This window comes from Cinclus cinclus, chromosome 5, assembly GCF_963662255.1.
Source record: "Cinclus cinclus chromosome 5, bCinCin1.1, whole genome shotgun sequence".
NCBI lineage: Eukaryota > Metazoa > Chordata > Aves > Passeriformes > Cinclidae > Cinclus > Cinclus cinclus.
Genome location: NC_085050.1, coordinates 64,023,686 through 64,039,067, shown reverse-complemented (window position 1 = coordinate 64,039,067; position 15,382 = coordinate 64,023,686).

The following is a 15,382-nucleotide window of genomic DNA, read 5'->3' as shown; positions in this document are numbered from 1 at the left end:
TAAGCTTAAGAGGTTTTGCAAAAATGCTCCAATCCATCTGATTTTTTATAAAGGCTTACACAACTCAGAGCGCGCTGTGTTTTATAAGAGCAGCCCACATCAACTTTAGTTGAATCTGTAGGTGCTTAGCATTTCTGTCAGGCACAACCCTGTTCTCTAGACAGGTACCTGGAGAATGAGGAATGCAATTAATGATCACCTGCAAGAAGCAGAGTTTGCTTGAACTGAATAGCATCATGTAAGAAAGCTCAAACATTTAATCTCAAACACATACAGTTCAGTGAATTACAGGCAAAACCACAATTAGACCTTACAGAAAAGAAAATACTACATGCTGGCTTTCAGTAATATTTTAAAATAATAAATCTTTTTGTCCCACTTTTTCTGTAGACGCACCTTTCAAATAGGTTTTTGCTACAGCTAGAGTCAAAACATGCTGTGTTTAGAAAGTACTCTCAGGGAAAGTTTATCTGAAGCCAGAAAATGCTTAAGAGATAAGACATTAGAAAAAACAAGAAAAACTGTATAAAGGATACAGAAACAATCCCTGACCATGCTTTGGCACATTAACTAAAATAACAAAAACAAGTAACTATTAGGGACATTAAAAACCAAGCCTGTGTTCAGGCTATTTCCAGAGTCACGGAAGTTACTGGGCAACATTCTTCAGAAGTCTAGGACGTCTCCAATCTTAGCTCAGGCTTGCAGCTAAGGGTTTGCAGCAAACAACAGCTGATTAGATTCCAGTTAGACAGGGAAAAAAATCCTTCTCATAGTATGAATAGTGAGACTTACATAGATTACTCATGAGGCCGTTGAGTCTCCATCATTGAAGGCTTTAGGAACTGGTCAGACAAATTTGTCACTAAGGACACCAGGTTCTTTAAGTTCCTTCTGGTCCTGAATTCTCACAACATTATATTTACTTAGGGAACTTGAAAGCCATAAATATATTTAAGCTGGTAATAACTTCATTTATTTAATTCTGACTTTGGTGTACATTGAGAAGTATATATATATATATATATATATATATATATATGAACAGTGCTCCATGTCCCACAGTAGCCACAGGAGTGGAGGAGTGGACTCTCAGGAAAAAACCAGAACAGTGTAAGGACATACTGCCTGCCAGCCTTTAAACATTTTCAGTTCAGGTTATGTGATTTATCTAGTCAGTGGACTCTACACCATCCCTTCCAAAGTTTTCTCCCAGCCTCTCCTTGCCTCTTTACAAACTCCTTGATCCAGAAAGTCATTTGAGGAGTACCACCACAGGTCAACATAGGCTGTCTGAACAACTAGTTCCTCTGGTTTGTTTTGAATGAAGCTCTTGCTATCTTCCAGTACCCTTCATGCTTTTATTAGAAGAGCCAGGAAAAAGTCAATTCCACTCTACTTTTCTCCAGACCTCTCAGTTCTGCAGACCCCTTCTTACCTTCCCCACTGTGTCATGAGTTTTTCCAAATAAGAGTGTGCATTGGAGCACTGCTGTCTGTTGGGTCCTTCTGCAGTCTTCATCTCACCTTTATGGATTTAATTGTCTTGTGTGCAATTCTTTGTCTGTTCTTGGTAAACTTTCTCATTTTCACAAATCTCCCCATATTGAAATGAACACAACAGTAGTGGGCATTTTGACCTCTATTGGTCCCCAAAGATATGGAATCCAAGGGTGTTAGGTCATTCTTAAAGAGCAATCTTCATGTTCAGCAAGATATAGATGTGTATATGCATATATATGCTTATATTGTGTGTGTGTATTCATTATAATGAATACACAATTATAATTGTGAGATATATATATATTTAGGGCAGATGTGGCTGGTAAACAGACAAACAACGGTAAAAGGACTTCTGGTTTTCCTGGATGTAACCAGACATAATTGAGGGTTCATCTGTATCTGTTCTGATTCCTGAGTTTGCCTGAAACATACACTGATAATAATTAGCATTTATTAGCATGCAGTTATCAGATGTTTCTGAGTGTCATTATTCCTCTTCACATATTAGGGAGCTTTATGTGTTTAAGGGCACCTCATGATCCACCAAAAACTAACCAAGTTGCATATTGTATGTATGAAAGCATCTAACTTCGTGCAGATAGGAAAAAACCAACCAAACAAAAAATAAACAAAAGAAGAAGATACCTCAAGATTATAAAGTACCATTCCATAAACTGCAAAGAGACTGAATTGGCATAGTTAATTATTCCTCAGCTGTCCATGTCATGTTTTAATAAATGAAGAGTCCAATAGAATGCATACTAGCTCTATAGGCCTGTATTTTGCACATCATAATTTTACAGCAGCAACACTAACAAGCCAAAAAACTGGATACAAGGTTGCTCCATTTTTCTCTCTCATGACTCAGAGCTGTCACCTCTCCCACATTGCCTGGTACAGTAATTACACTGGAATTTCACCTCCAAGACATAGTAACAGTAGAATTTTGGTACTCTACCAATATTTAAAATTCCCTCACAGCCCTTGCTAATGCACTGATTCTTTGCTGTGCTGAATCAGCACAGCACTGAAAACCAATCTCTCCTCTAAATCACTGACAGAAAGCTGTGCCTTCTCAAGGGCAGAATCAACAAAAAAACAGGATTAGAGTAGACTGACAGTAGCTGTATCAACTCCTATGGCATCATTTTAAAATTATCTAAAATCAATAACCTTTCACTTCTGGAGCATGAGGTTCAATTCTGCATTTAGCCATGCATGAAAATGAGCTCAGCAATCTTGGGCTAGCCTCCACAGAATCGTTCACGTGATTTCCCATGACTGGCAGATTTTACTGTAGAGAAAGAATGAAAATGAATTAGAAAATAAAAGCGAGGTTTTGTCAGGTTGAAAAATCAGACGTCGATAAATCAGAATGTCAGAATCACAAACCAGCAAATTCAGATCTGAAGGCTTGGACCTTCATGGAACCCTGGAATGCAGAGAATGAAAAGTGGAATAGAAGGCAGGATCTACTGTAAGCACAGCGCAGCAGCCACCACGGCATCAATGGAGCAGCCACGGCAATGGCTGTGAGTGGGAACTCTGCACACCCATGGAATGCTGCTCAACTCCACCACTTCTGCACCACAAGAGCTCTCAGGACTGCCCACCGAGTAGAGCAGGCAGTTTTGGATCTCAAACATGCCCTGCAGTTTGCCAAGGCCAGCAGCCCTGCCTCACCTGTTTCCAGGAATTCCAGGGCGCTGCATGGGATGAAAAATTTATCAGCCTGTTCCCATGATGGTAAGGAAGACTTCAAGTCCTTCTTTTTCATGTGGGAGCTCAACCTGAACAGTAAAAAGTACAAATGAAAACCTGAAAATACACATCAAGGAGAAAAAAAATAGAAAATGATGAAAAAAAAAGAGTGAGAGAAAAGCGAAGAATGGCAACCCCTCATCTGCCATAAATCCTGTTCTCAGTTGCTTTGGGTGAATAACAGGAACCCCCCATACCAAATGAAGCCAAGTGACACTTCACTGAGCTACCTCAGTAAGGGCAGTGCACAGTCTTGACTCTGTACATACAAATTCTTTGTGATGAGCTTTTCTCCTTATGCATAATTCTACTTTTCTTTGACAAATATTAAACTCTGTATAGCTAGAATTCTTTCAATGTGACCACGCAACGATGTGCTGTCATTTCCAGGTTTAAATGGGACTGACAAAAGGTGGCAGTGACACAATCAGATCTTTCATCTGGTGACACAAATCAAGACACCTGCCTGATGAAGATGGCTCTCATAAACACTTTCAAGAAGGAACTGCATCCTTACATTTGTTTAAACAACATCTGCCTTAAAAGGGTATGGATTCTAACTTGAAGCCCTGTGCATTACTGTGGTGTAAATACTGTAAAACTCACCTATACTTCTGAGTCACTGCTTCGTCTAAAAAATTAACAGCCAAAGTGGAAAAAAAAGATATAGAAACAAGAGAGATTGGTTGGCTTAACATAAATGCAAGCTGCAAGTATTTCTGTATAATTTAACTGGTTTACTTTACTAAAAAGAGGAAAAGACACTCAGAAAGGGGGGTCCAAAGCACCCATCTCCTCTGTAGCTCTTCAGATGGTATTAAACTTTCCTCAGTCATCCTGTTATGTGGGGAATCCTCCAAATAAAACTCTAGAAAATCTAGAGCAAGGAAACTACTGCTGTGTTCATCCAAATACTTGGACAGAACTGAAAAAAATCCAAATGTGGAAGCCTGTCAGTTTCACAGTGTAATTCTACCTGTTGTTTACCAAATTTACAGTGCAACCTTCCTCCTTGCACAACCCCTAATAATTTGTCATTAGATTTTTTTTTTTTCAGTAGAAAATTTTTACTTATTGTTTTCCTTCCTCTTCGCTGTGTCCAAGACTTCAGAGTCAGGCTGGTGTTGGTGTATTTTTTCCCCTCTGGATTCTTGGCCTATGTGATCTTCTTTTGGGAAGAGACAGTGTCACTACCACCAGGAGGGAAATGCCCTGTCACACTCCTATGTTGTGAAATAAAGACAGGCTTTCAGTTCACCCCTCATTTTCTCAGTACCACCTCAGGAAATATAATTTTACAAAAAATAAACCAAGAAGAAATAGAGAATGGCAGCAAACCTAATTTAGCCATCCTTTGACTAAATATACAAGGCACGTCAGAACATAACCCACCATAGTCTTATTCAAAAATAGGTGGCTGAAAGGTGCTGTAGGATTTACAAAAAGAAAACAGATTGTCTTGGAGGCTGATGCCAAATAACTCATTACCTGAGTTATCACTCTTCAGTCAAAATGTACAGGAAGAAACTACATAAGTCATTTAGACAGCAATCACCATGGGGTTAGGCTGGCCTCTCATGTCAGTGATGAAACGGCCAAAATCTCCGACAGTGCTGAGTTATTCCTTTTATCACTGGAAGAACTGCCTAAAGAATCATCAAGGCTACAGGCCTTTCCAAATTTAAGTGATAAAAATACAGTGTTTTATTACTTTACTTTAATCTTTATAATTTATGTTTGAAAAAAAAAAATAACAAGTCCACAATGTCACCTATAGTTAGGCAACAATGAGATTAATTTAAGCTCAGTATTTAATTCCTGTAAGGAAGCTTTCTTCCAGACCATGATCTTTGTGATTCCTTCCCCACCTTTGTCTGCCCCCAGTCTCTCTCATAACTAAAGACATATCTTTCAGCCCTGACAAAGCCAGTATAAAGTACTGGGTGTTTTATTGCAAGTTGTAATTCAGTCACTTTGGAAGTTATTTTCTCTCTCTAGTAATGACTTAGTGGAGGAAACTGGTAATTTTTTTGTTGCACTTTAACATTGCTAGAGAGGTCACATACTGTAAGTGAGAGAAGAGGTGTTTAGAAATAAGTCTCTGCCTGACCTGATTGCCTTTAAAAATCCTAAAGAAAGTGAAAGTATATTCATTCTCTTGTGTAAATATATATTTTATATATCTCTTATAAAATATTATATATCTATCTATCAGTTATTGTATATCTCTTATAAATATTTGTGTTAAAAACCTAGCATGATGTGAAGAAAAGCAACATTTGTGGGCCTGATTTCAATCTGAGCAGAGCTTCAGTTAATAACATAGCACACATAAACCCTCTTTTAAAAGTTCATAATATTACACTGAAGACAGAATTGCTAAAGAACTTCGTTAATTTTTCTCCCTATTAAATCAGCGTTACAGACTTCCAGCAGATGTCTTTAATAGACACTGTTAATAAAAAGTATTGCATAAGTTCAGACCATTTCATCAGTATTACCTTCTCCCACCATTAAGAGCAGAATTTCTCCTGTATCTTCAAATTATTTCATTAATGCCTAATGCAAAGAAACAATAACTCATCTCCAAGCCCTATAAACCTCTGTCAGCATCCGTACTGTTCCTATACTTTAAAAACTGTGACTGCTTCCATTTACTGCCTATTTGTACAGGTATAAAAGCTTCTCTTCAGAATGTGTTCTACTAGAAGTTTCAGTCCATGGGTATTTTAATTTTAAGCTGGGAAAAAACAATCCGTCTGCTTTTTAAAAGCTCTTGGGTGCCAAAGAGGTTTTGTAGTGTCAGGTGTTCTTCTGAGTAATGATCAGCTAATAAATGTACCTTTGATTGTTTAACTGTCTGGGAAATGTTATCAAATATAATAATTTTCAAGGCAAAAACCCCACCAAAGGAGATGTCTCTGGGTCAAACTGTCTATAGTACTTCATGCCTGAGATAAGTACCAAAGTCACAGTTATGGTCCTGCCATAAAATAAGCTGTGTTGCTCTGATGTGAAGGTGCAGCTCTGTGTCTCCAATGACGGGGATGTTTACTCACCTAAGTAAACACAGGTTTATGGGCTACAGATCCCTATTTCCCACCCACCTGTGCAGGTAAGCCGATGATATATAAAGTGCAAAAGTTTTCCTAGGTCTTGACCAAATCTTGGGCTCATGTTTGTACCAGTGTTTTCCCTCTACAGCATGTTTTCCACAGAAACCTAATGCCTAGTAAGACAAGAATAGCAACAAGCTCTTGGTTTGGGTAAGTAGGAGCCAGGATCTAGGAAAACTGTAAGAAACATCTGGAGACACAATGGGCTTTGGAGTTGGGATTCTCTAGAGTAATTCTACTGAAAGCTGTGAAATTACCTTTTTAACATGTGGAAAAATATGTATATTTAGGCTGGGTAAATTAAAGCAGATTTTGGTGCATTAGAGATACATAATACTCTCTTACATACTTGTAGTATGAAGTGAGAGAAAGAAAGAAGCAATGGCATAATAGCTAGGCACTAGTTTGGCTAAATCCACCTCCCCATCACAAACCTCTAAACGCTCAACCCGTGACTACATGTTTCTAAACAAGAGACCTTTAAGGCTTTCAAACAGGAAAGTTCACCTGAGAAGCCTGTGCCAAGCAGTTTTACTAACCTCTACTATACTCTGCTAGTAATGCAGCCATAAGAGCCTTGAGTTATCTCCCAGGCTCAAGCTCAGCTGTACTTGCCTAGCAATCCAGTAGGATTGTGGATCCTAGTAGGATCCACATTCAGCACAGACATTGCTTGAAAGAAGTGCTGATGTGATTAGGCAACCCATAATTAATCAACACTTCGTGAAGCACGATAACTCACCTGGGTGGCCTCAAGAAGTTTTTCACATCTGAGAAACAGAGTAAAAGAAAATATCCCAAATGTATGCAAGTCACAGTTCTACTGTATCCCTAAATAAAATCTCCCACAGCAGGTAGCCTTGCCCACCTTTTCTCTATGCACTTTGGCTGTTTCATCTGTTAAAAATATAAAACTCATTTGCCTGAAGGAGCCAAAATTTCAAGGGATGCCACCTCAGACCAGGGAGTTGATGACTGACTCCAGCATCTGAGAATAGATCCGAGTAAGCTGCTGCTTTTCTATCATGAGTGGCACAGTATTTTCCCCCTCTAGGTACACGCATTTAATAGCAATATATTCTGTTGCTATTTAGGATTCACTGGCCACTTCCACTACAAATGTTCTTGTCCTGACACTTACAACCAGAGTTTTTGTTACACTGTCCACTGCCAGACAAAATTCATCTCATTCTGAGCTTTATTGCAAAACCAGCACTATGAGCCACCTTCAATGAAATTTTTGCAATTCTTTTGGCAATCTTGAGGTGAGGTAAAAACAATAGACAGCTTAAGGTCAAGTGCCAGCAGAAAAATCTCAAATACAAATTGATTTGGCTGTTTAAAAATCAAAAAAAAAATGAGGAATCCTCTGTATTCAAAGAAGAATCAGCATTGAGTGGAGGGTTGAATCCAATGATAGAAAGCAAAGCGTTTGTGTGAACCCCAGTGAGAACCAAAATAGCAGCATTCTGCACTGCTCTATTTATAACTCTATGATTTTAAATGGTAAGACCAAAAATAATCATTCCAATATGTTAGCTCAATGCAATTTTTCTTTCCAAAAGAGATAAATTAGCCTATTTTTTTTTTTCTTTTGGCAGAGAGCAATAAAATAAATAATAAATATTTTTCCAGATAATTTTAGAGGTTTTTTTTTTTTCCGTTTCTGAAGTTTTAATCCTTTGTGGCAGGAGTTCCTGGCATCTGAATATGGCCTTTCCTTCATCTGATTTCATTTAGGATCTACATCTGTCAAGGGACTTTCGTATAAATACGTAATGATTTAACAAAGCAGCTAGTTTAAGGGGGGGATAATTAAGCTTCCACCCTCCCCTTGCCTCCGTGCCACCGTTTGTTACTCTCTCCATCCCCACTGTACCCCTAGAAGCAGTGCATCTGCAGCCAAGCACTGCACACTCCCCCCAGCCCGCTTCCTCTGAAGCTGCAGGGTGTAATCACAACCAGCTGCTAAGGGCTGCTGAGAGCAGGGCAAGCAGCCCCTGCCTGCCCAGAACCAAGCCCAGGTTTTGGGAGCCCCCAGCATTTGCTACATGGACACCCACAAGGAGGTTCCCACTCCGTGGTAGTAGAAGTTGAGAAACAGCAGAATTCCAACTTAGCCTTTGGAGATACTGAAAGGACTGGGTGTAGTGGGTTGGCACCACTTTGTTAGTGGCTTGTCTTCATTTCTTTCTGCCTTCACTCCGAGTCAGGATTAAGGCACAAAGGAGATTAATTTGTCATCTGGACTTGGTTGTTTATTAAATCTTATCTAAAGTACAGAGAGTTCTGCAACACTTCAAGCTACCACCTAAAAGAGAGCAAAACGGAGGTAGATTTAGCTAGTTATAACGTCTTTTAAAGCTAAACAGTCCAATAGATAATTAATCTATATTATTTATACTTTTGATCCAATAACCAAACACCTGTGAACTGCAGCGCAGCACCAAATATCCAACCAAAAACAACTACCTGAAACCATGAAGAAGGAATAAGACAGAGACAATTCCCAAGAACCTCCATCTTGTCCCATACCTATTACTATATTCTAAAAACCCCAGATTCCAATCCCTTCACCATGTGACACCACACACTTCTATTCAACTACACACTCATGATTTTAACTCCATCACTCAGATTTGGAAGCCTTCTTCAAGGCCTTAAGTCAAAAGCAGTGTTCTCCTAGGGGGTAATTGTCACTGTCGGTGCCAGATATTCCTTTTCCAACTGAATCACAGAATAATTGAGGTTAGGAGATACTTCTAGGGATTGTCTGATCCAAGACACCAGCTCAGAGGTGTACTGAGTTTTGACTGTCACCAAAGGGGAAGACTCCACAACCTTTCCGGACAACCTGTGCCACTGCTTGGTAATTAAATATTTTTTTTCCCTATCTGCGCATCTTTGAGAAATAATAACCATAATGATAATGACAGCATTTTTACAATTTTCCTCCAGGAAAAAAAACCCTGCAATTTCAGGCATGCCAACCATGAAAAAAATCACTTTTATAAAAGTTTCTCTCAAGAAAATGAACTTAAGGTAGAAGTGAAATAAGTAGTGCAAAAACCCTTATTAGCCTTCAGACCAAAGTAGAAGTGCTGTAAGACTGTAAAGACACAGACTAGTCATGGGGAGCTGTCCTGATTAAAGGACAAAGCATTAGGAAAGAACAAGCACGTTAGAGATGTCAATACTACACAGTGACTGAGAGTGCTTCAAGGTAATAAATGTTCAGCAAAAGGAATGTACTTAAGAAAGGAGAAATTTAGGCCAAATTGCAGGAAAAGATTCCTAATGGTAAAATACAGAAAGTTGTGGAGTACTTGCCTGAAGGAAGAGGCATGGCATAGCCCTGGAGACTTGTAAAACTACACTGGAAAAAGCACTGAAGTGTTTGGTACACAATAATCCTAAACCAGCAAGGAGAAAGGCTAGATGATATAACTCAGCTTTTCCATCTCTGCTTTCTGTGATTCAGTGGTAATTCCGCTGGCCAATTCCAGCTTCAAATACAAAAATCCAACATCAAATGTAAGCCTCTGCTAAAAGCAAATGTTATAGAAGAACTTACCCCTTCACCCCAGCATGGAATGCAAGTGCTCTTCAGAAATCAAAACAGATCCCGCGTTTTAACTAACTTTTATTTGAATATGCCTACATTATGATGAAAACATTAAAAATGTGAATGTTCATTGTGTTTGTACTTACAGCAGGGTTCGGATGTGATCAGCCTGGGTACTCACACTGAAATTTCTAAATTTTGAATGGAAATTATACAGACACTGTTTAATTAAGACAGATTCTGTAGGGTAGTTATAATGTTGCTCAGCATGAGGAAGAGGGATAGATCTGATGTTCTGTGAACTTTCAAAGGCAGGCTTGCACCTTTCTTACTTTCAGCCTTTTTTTTTTTTTTAAGCTGTTGCTGGAGGAATAAAGGGGAAAAAAACGGCAGCATATTTTATATAGAGTCCTCTAAAAATCTTACTCTTTCAACTTAAAATAACCACTCTGTGGTCTTGATCTCAGGTTTGGAAAGAGATGCAGCTATCTACATTCCAAAATTCTCAAAGGCCTACGTGTTCTTGGAAAGCCCTTGTTCTATCCCAGTTGATTGCAGGTGATTAGCAAGGACTGGGTCAGCAGTGCTTCTAAACTTCATGGAATAAATTAATTACATCCACTAAAAGCAAGTAAGCATTGTGGGACTGGATGACAAAAAATATGCACAGAGCGCATTTCAGTTTGTATGAGGAGGGTGTTTTTGAAAAGATTTGTCCTGATAGCTTCATCCTGGCTGGTTCAACCCATGGAGCAGTTCAAAGCTGGATTAATTTCAAATGAAGCTAAACTGGAAGATGTGTTCCAGCCATTACTGGACATGCAGTCCCCTGCTCCAGACAGAGCTAGCACAAAGTGAAGCATCCTGAAAAGCTCACAGCTTGGTCGCACAGCAAGATTCACAGCGCAGACCCGCTCCCGCTGCACCCCACTACGGCATAACACAGACCTCCCCAAAACTGACGGTCTGACTAACAAACCTGTCAGGAAATCAACGGAGATCCTGAAACAACACCACGAACATCACAAGCCCGGCTCATCCGTGACTCCTTATTTCTGATTTCCCTCCTCACTCCAGCCTTCTCGATTATTGGAGCACTTGCACTAAACGAAGCGCAAATCCTGCGGGACGGGTGTTCCCCCCCCGCGGGGTGGGGGGAACCCAAAAAGCACGGACCCCAAAAAGCACGGACCAGGAGCACAGCGGCTCCAGCCTTCGCACCCTCCTCCCATCACCACCGGGCTCTTCCTAGACCCGCTCCGCTCGGCCGCTGCAGAAGCAGGGAGCGCACAGCGGGGCGGGATAAGCCCGGGGAAAAGCGGCTCCCCAGGGAAAAGGCTGTCCCGGCCGGCCGAGCCCCGTGTGCCAGCCCGGGATGCCCTTCAGCCAGCGCCGGGTCCAGGGAAACGGGACCTGGAGCTGCGGAGCGGGGCCCGCTCCTCCGGTCAGCGCTGACCGTGGGTCCGGCCGGGGCTGTCCACGGGCCGGAGGAGCCACCGCCTCCCCGGGCCGCTCCCTCCGTGCCCCGCTCCCTCCGTGCCCCGCTCCCTCCGTGCCCCGCTCCCTCCGTGCCCCGCTCCAGCAGCGCCACCTCGGGGCCGGCGGCGGCACCGCGCCCGAGACGATTCCCGAAGGGAAAGGACGAGCAGGGACAGGGCAGGTCCCCGAGACGGATGCAGCGAGAGGATTAGCTTTCGTTTGAGTACGACTTCGTAGAGAACGTTCACAGAACAACGTCATATAGAAGTGAAAAATGGGAAATAAAGTAAAACGCAACAGCTGTTTAGCACCTGCCAGCTTCCAGCAGATACTTTTTCCTTCATTGCTGTCACCCCAGCCCAGGAAAACAGCAAACATGCAATGCTGCCACAGGTGATCCTGTCACTGACAGCACCCAACAGAGAGAAGGAAACCAAAATGCCTCGGGTTGCAGTGCCTTGCAAAAGTAACAAGGGAGAGGGCTGTGTGGGAATGGCTTTAGAGAAAAATGGACAAGCCAGGAAAGGGACATATAAACACTTTTGTGAGCCTGAGCCAGGCCTGTAGGCTTTGCCCTTGAAAAAGGGATAAGAAGAACAGTTGCTGCAGCCTAACAAGAAAAGAAGGGACAAGAGCTGAAGGTGATAGGAGAATGCCAAGGGACTCTGAAGCCTATGAAAAGTAGAAAAGTCTTAACAGAGAAATGTTTGACTCGTGCCAAGAAGGCTTCTACCAATGATAAGTTGTGTCATGGCATGCAGGGAGAGAGAAAATTGTATACTAGGGTGAGAAGACAACAATAAAATGTCACTTGCTTGTTTCATATCAAAACATGAAGAGTCCAGTTCTTTACAGAGCTGCTCCTTGCACAGGAATCTACACCACAGGGAGTGCTCTGCTATGAGAACAAGTGAACACAGTTCAACCAGACCAGCTACTTCACCACCTTTGGATGATCAACACCATGTAGGCAAGAAAAGACTACCATTTGAAGAATGCATAGAAGTAGCTAATTCATGGTGATGGCTGCAGTAGTGATGGCTTGGGTGGGCTCTGTACTTCACATGTTTCTGTTGGCTCTCTCTATCCAGTCTAGAAAGGATGAAGACAGCCTGATTCTAAAACTGCAAACCAAAGGTGACAACTACAAGGGGGGCACACGGAGGCCAGGCTGGGACCTGAGTGGTAGGAAAGCCTTTCCATAGAAAAACAGGTCTCCAACTCAGGACAAGCAATGCCAGTCAAAGTCACTCTTGGGTGGGGGGGAAAGGCAAACGTATTTGGTGTGCACCAGGACATTGCTCTGAGAGACAAGTGAAATGATCCTTCTGCTGTATTCATTGCTAGTAAGGCATCAGGCTTGAGTGCAGCACCTGGGTCTGGGCACGTGTCAAGAATGTTGTTAGTGGGAAAGAGCAGCAGGGAGCAAAGAGAGCCATCAGAGGGTTGGAAAACACAGCCTACCATGAGAGATCAAAAGAACTGCAACTGTTTTATCTCCAGTGGGGATGACTGAGGAGGAGTAGGGCCACCGTTTTCAAAGCAAAGGAGTAATTTGTTCTGCCTGCCCATTGTGAACAAGAAGTAATAGATTTAAATTGTAGCAAACTTTTCTAGTGATAAGCACAGGGAGACAATGAAACATAGTGCCTGGAGAGCCTGTGATGTATTTGGCACTAAAGAACAAATTAAACATGTTTTGAGAAGGATATAGAAATATCAGAATTCTTACTGGGGATGACAAAGAAAAATATATTTTAATTATGTTTTTTTATGAGAGGAAAACAACTTTTTACTTGAAATACAATTAGGTTTCAAAAAAGGAACTATTTCCATTCTTTAAGCTAGCTCACAGAATGAACTGAAAAACCATGAGTACTGCTGTATCTCAGCCCCCTTTCAACAAAATGGGGGTAGCAACACACAATTTATGACATTGTAGTCTATAATGCATTATTGCAACCTTGTGGGTGTTGGGAAAGGTGGTGATATACAAATATAAAACATCTCCAGACACCCTCAGGTTTTTTTTTTTTTTTCCCCATACTTGCGCTGCTTTAAATGCTGTAATTTGTTTTCCTTTCTTCTCTAAGAGTTCATAATACACTGGGATCTCTCCTGGTAAGTGAAGTACACCTCTTCCTAAAGAGGAGCAAACCAGAGCTTATGTGCTTTAATAGAACACAGCAGTTGAGAAATATTTCTAGATTAAAAACCCACAAACCCTAACCGTTAAATGCCATACTACAAGTTCCTTTTATTTTGTAAATTGTATCAGAAGAAATTTCTAATTCAGAAACGGTGATCCTTCCACTTAGGCATGTTAAAACACCTACTGAACAAAATCTACTTTCCCAAAACAATTAGTGAACATGTACAGCCAGCACTAATCGTGACTATCAAATCAAAGCAGAGCTGAAACAACCCATTACTACTTCCCTTCCAAAATGCAGCAATAGGACTAGATTCACCAGAACTTGAAAATATTTGTTGTTAATAAAGTTTATATTTAAAGAAACACAATTCAAGTGAATTCAGGCTGTATAACCCAAACAGATAACTGCAGATCCACTAAACACATTGATCCCAAGATAAAACCATCTTTTGCAGCCTTGTTCAGAAAATTATTTCTAATCATCTTATTATAAATACTTTTTTTATGGCAGATTTCTGCCATGATTTCCCAAATAAACCTTGCCTCTTCTTGCCACACCAGTGTCCTGCTCTCCTGTCATCTTGGCAGCCATCTCTCCAAGAATCCACAGCAAACTTCCAGAACCCAACTCCCCTGTGGTACCAGCACTGTGGCTGGTATGATGGTGCAGGGGCAGCGTTCAGGATGGAAATTCTGCATGAGGACAGCAATAGTAACAGTGCTGAAGATGGCAATACAGCCGTGGCACACATCCATGCAAGGCCTGTCAAAAAACATTGGGAAGTTCTCTCCTTGATCCTCAGCAGAAGCTTAATCCTCATTCCTGTTTGCTCCATAAAACAACATTTCATGCCCAGATCTGACATCCATTTTACCTGAGCATCGGTATAAATGTCTCACTGAAGTGACTGGGATTATTTACATACACCTTGTTCCTCATGTGTGTACCTATATTTAAATATTTAAGAAAACCATCCTGGAAAAGTGATTTGAAAAGTAATTTCCTCTTGGCATAGCAGCTGCTGAGATGATTAAGTCACTACTTATACAGTACTTTCTAAGTTCTCCAGCTCTCTAGAGACCTCTTACATTTGGCCTTGTTTATAGAAGTGCAAAATACTTAATTCCCTTCTAGCTTCAGTTAAAAGTTGGCATCAACACACCTTAAAAAGAATTATTACTCTTACAAAGACAATATATCAAAACTGCTGCTATGTTCCACTGCTCCTTTTTTTCTGCACTGCTTTTAAACTGATTACTTGTCATTTATCAAAACTCTAGATGTGGCCCTCAGGGACATTGCTTAGTAGTTAAACTTGGCAGTGCTGGGTTAATGGTTGGACTCAATGATATCAAATATTTTTTCCAACCAAAATGATTCTATGAAAAGTATAACAAAGCACACTTAAACTTATTTAAAATATTTTAATAACTATAGTTCAACATAGGAGTTGCTCTACTTTGCTTTATATCAATGTTTAAAGATGCAGGGAAAATTTTGTCAAAGATGTGACAAGCAATTAAATGCTTATAACACCCAGGATGTAAAAAAGAGTGAGTTTACCCTCACTTGTGCTTACCAAAAGTCTTCTCTACAAAATATATCACGTGGCTTTTGGCTATTAAGAAAAAAAAAAAAATCACAATGATAAGCAGAGATTGAGAGAGACGATCAGATAGATTACTAGCAGGGCTGCTCAATGGTCCTATACATTATTTTTGTAGAGAGCTGCAGAAAGCAAAGACTAAGATTTCAAGTGGAAGCAGTGTCACTGTCATCTGTACTTGGGAAAATGTTTTGAAG